Source organism: Gordionus sp. m RMFG-2023, chromosome 2 (genome assembly GCF_954871325.1).
Source record: "Gordionus sp. m RMFG-2023 chromosome 2, tfGorSpeb1-WG-v2, whole genome shotgun sequence".
Classification (NCBI taxonomy): Eukaryota; Metazoa; Nematomorpha; class Gordioida; order Chordodea; family Parachordodidae; genus Gordionus; species Gordionus sp. m RMFG-2023.
The window spans coordinates 43,867,140-43,871,872 of NC_088776.1; positions in this window are offsets into that span (position 1 = coordinate 43,867,140).

The window sequence follows — 4,733 nt, forward strand, 5'->3', positions numbered from 1 at the left end:
AAATGTAAATTCTTTCTAATAGCCAAATTTTATCAAATGTAAATTTTTTTGTTGATAGTCAAAATTTTGTCGAAGGGAACAAATATAGTTTATATAGTCCCAATTTTTTTTGTCGAAAAGAACAAGTGTAATTATGGTTATTTTGTGTGATAATTAAAATGTCAAAAGAGTTGGAACGATATGTTGTTTGGGATCATATTATTGGAAGAGAATTTGGATATGTTAGAGACGGGAAAGGGGCGGTGTCCCAAATTATTTGATAAAAAGATAATTAATTACTTGGCGTGCAAAGCCTAAGCGTAGGAAGCAGTGGGCCAAAAAAGAAAAAAAAGAGGAACAGAAAAAAATTATTTATTTTTGTGAAGAAATTTTTTTCGTTAAAAGTTATAATTTTTTTCGTAAGTTAAATAAAATTGGTGATTAGCTTGAATTATAAAAGACGAATTCGTTACAAAGTACGTATTTTGTAAGAATTATATAGTATAGAATATATTTAGGTGGATAATCAAAATGGATCAGAATAATGCTCCGGGTTTGCGTAGAAGTTGGATTTGTGGGAATTATGAATTGCTACTCATGGTGCGGTCCCATAGGATCGGGCAAGGGGTCGGGGAAGCGGACGGGGAACTATGAGACGAAATATGGAGGATGGAAGACGGTGTTATCGCTGCCAGGAACGCGGGCATATTCAATATAGATGTCCATGGAATCGGGAGAGGAGGGCAGATGGTAATCGGTGGGAGCAAGCTCGAGCAAGGATGGCAGAGGTTCCAGCGAGGCAGGCGATTGTGGGGGCTCGGACGGAGCAAAGGAGCAGTGAATCGAGGCCGGTCGCAGAAATTACGAGAGCGAGCAGAGATGAAGAAGAGGGAGGCGGTGAATCAAGGCCGGTCGCAGAAATTATGGGAACGAGGAGAGAGGAAGAAGAGGAGCAGCGTGAACATCGTCCAGCAGCTAGCGTGGAATGGCCCATGGTTGATTTAACAGTTGAAGGCGCATACGAGAGGATGGAGGGAAACGGTATAACGAGAGGAGAGGATATCACGGCAGCCGAGCGTATAGAAACTAGTCAAGGAGTGATGGGAACCGAAGAATGGAGGGATCTAGTGGCCGTGTTGGACGATGTTGAGGAGCTTGGAGGCTGGTTGGATGTAATGGTAGAGGATTCGGAATGGGGCAACCTCTGAGAGGAGGGGGCAGATGATCATCTTTGCTGAAGGGGGCGTGTTAAGGGAGCACTATTAAGCCTAGCACTAGAGGAAGGTAATGGCGTAATATACGAATAATAAGGAATGGAATAAATAAATATTTAAAAAAAAAGAAAGTTGATTGACTTGTGATAAATAAAATAATAAATAAAAGGGATGATTTTGTAAAAAAACATATATATATAAGCGCGAAAAGAAAAACAAACGATGAAATATTTTTTTTATGTACGATATATATTTTATTGATTTTTATTGAAGATAAAGTAAAGAAATATTGAAAGAAAAATAAAGAAATATAGAAAAGTAAAAAATATAAATAGTGTTGTTTGATATTTAAAAAAAAAAGAAATGTAGAAGAAAAAATATAAATAGGGTTAATTAACAAAAATTAGCACGATCTTATCCAATTTTGTTTGGTTATTGTAAAAACGCTTAAACACATTGTTTTATAAAATAATTATTTATTTAACTTGCAAACTAGCATAAATTGAAAAGATATATAACATTATATATCTGTGAGTGTATATACTTCTTTGAATATGAAACAGGGGCATCACTAGCCTTTACAATCTCAGGGGGCTCAACTAAAAAAAAATTTACGGGGAACGAAGCCCCCAAACCCTCTAATTTGTGGGCCTTCGGTGCGCTTTTGCCCGAGCTTCTCGATCTAGAAAAGGCTTTCGATAGAATCCCAAGAAAACTTATTTGGTGGGCGCTACGCCACAAAAATCTTCCCGAAGAATATATAAGAATAATACATGATATGTATATGGGTCATAAAACAATGGTCCGTAGCACATATGTTTCAGCAGGCTTTACAATAGCTGAAGGAGTTCATCAAGGGTCGGCTCTCAGCCCACTATTCTTCATTACAATACCTCAAACAGTCCCGTGGAATATGATATTTACAGATGATATTGTGTTACTTGCCGAATCTAAGGATGAAATGTGAGTTGGATAAATATCTTAGAAACGCACGGATTAAAAGTAAATAGAAAAAAGACGGAGTATATGGTGATAGGAGGAGATGAAACAGAGATTATTGATATAAATGAATGGCAGATATCGGCAATTGAAAGCTGCAAATATTTGGGTTCCACTATACAAACAAACGGCACAATAGAAAAAGAGATAAAGAGTAAGATTAATCAAGGGTGGTTAAAGTGGAGATCTTTATCTGGAGTGCTATTTGACAAAAGAATCCCACACAAATTAAAGGGAAAAATTTATAGTTCCATATTAAAACCAACTATTCTATATAGTTCGGAAACATGGACAACCAAAGAATTGGATGAGAGAAGTCTATAAACTATGGAGATGAGAATGCTGAAGATGAGAATGCTGAAGATGATTGCTGAGGTAACAAGAAAGGATAAAGTGCGCAGTACAAGAATACTAAGTAGTTTAAAGGTTGCTCATTTAGACTAAGTTAATGGTAAACAGACTTAGGTAGTATGGGCACACAATGAGAAGGCCTATGAACTACATAGGAAATAAAGTTGAGAGTTTGGAAGTTATGGGCAAACGTAAAAGAGGAAGACCAAAACTTCAATGGGGCCATAAAGTTAGAGACAATATAAAGAAGTATAAATTAGATAAAAGAGATTATATGAATAACAAAGTGGAGAGAGATGTTGAAGGAGATTACCACCAGAAAAGATGAAAGCTAAAGAGAAAAAAAAAATTATATTAATAAAAAATAAACTAGCATATAAATAATTAAAACAATACAAGACATAAAAATAATTTTTTAATACAACATCTATTTATTACAATATAAAGTATTTTCGATTATTGGTATAAAAAGATTTTGCGTCTAAAGAATAACAAGTGATAAAAAAGGTTAATTATTTCATACATATACCTCAATCAATAATAGTTTCTAAAAACCACATAATATAATATAATTCTTAACAACTTATATTGACAAAAGGTCATGAAGCTAATATTTCTCTCTGTTATCATTTTAGACAATGTTTAATAGGAAAAATTTATAGGCCTAACCAAATTAACAATTCTTGAAGAAGAGAATATAAACGACCAATCCAAATCATAAAAATATATAGTGGTTAGAGCTTACTTTTAGATAACATGATGGAAGCTAGATAAGTAATAGAGATAATTATTGTGAGATATATTTCTATAGGATTATCTTCCATTTTTAATGATATATAAACGACTACACATTTGATCATTATTGCTTACCTAAAATATGCAATCACATGCTTTCAGCAGCTGTAGTAATAATCTAAACTTACATAGCTACACAAATAATAGATGCTGGTTAATTGGCAGTCATTGACACACACGATGTTAACTCATATCAGAATTTATTATGTTAGATAAATTGTTAAAACAAAAACACTATAAATCTTTAGAAGAAATTATGCAAATATATTGAAGCCATAAGTTATTTACACGGCAAGATTCCATTTTATAAATGAAACATTTTGTAACTATAAAATAAGAACCAGAGTAATATGATGAAAACAATTAAGATTTTATATATATCGCACTACCTCTAGTTGGTATATTATATCTTAAAATAATAGTAGTTTGTAATAATATCAATAATATACTCGTATTAAAATTTTAACTCAAAACTGTTTTTCAAAGAAGAAAAAAATAACTTTCCTAAAATCGAGTAAAAAAAGAGAAGAAAAGATATCTAATTTATTATATCCATTGTGGGATGAATAATAAGATGTTTAATTTGTAATATTATTATTAAATAAATAGATGGCGTTAAATAATTAAATGCAAATTGTTGCTTATATTTATTATCAAAAGCATTTATTAGTAAAAACTGTCAAATACGTCTGTAAAAGTGGCTTTTTACCTAATATTTTATAACCAATTATATATAGTAGAGGATTATAAACTATATTACTTAATACTTAGTTGGCCTTGAAAATATTTTTAGGAAGAGGCATGTAATTAAATTTAAAAATGAATAATATAATGTTAGTGATTTTGACTCGGCTAATTACAATATTAAACTTGTTAATTTTCAATTAATAAATGATTATATTTATTTAAATAGGGTTATATAATGATCTAAAAAATAAAAGTTAATTAAGCTTTAACTGTTTATGCTAAATAAATATTTAGTGAGTGATATTGATATTCTATTGGTTAACACAGAATTTGATTGCAGGCTGATATGTAAAAATATAATTTATATGTATTAATCTAATCTAATAATTAAAATAATATTCATTTAATAAAAATTAAGATAGTCTTTTAGATAAAAAAATTAAATCTATATATTACGTAATAGAATTATAAAAGAAATCGTTCAGGGAGCAATCAAAAAATTTATTTTTAGTTCTAGGGGCTATTAAGGAGTCATTAAAAAAAATCTTTTTACTTAAGGGGCCTACTCAAATATTTCAGAGGGCTCGAGCCCCTGCGCGCCCTCCCATAGTGACGCCACTGATATGAAATTATGTTATATATTTCTATATTTTCAACATTATAATTTTTTTTTCTAGTGTTAATTTAATAAAGACGCCATTTTATATT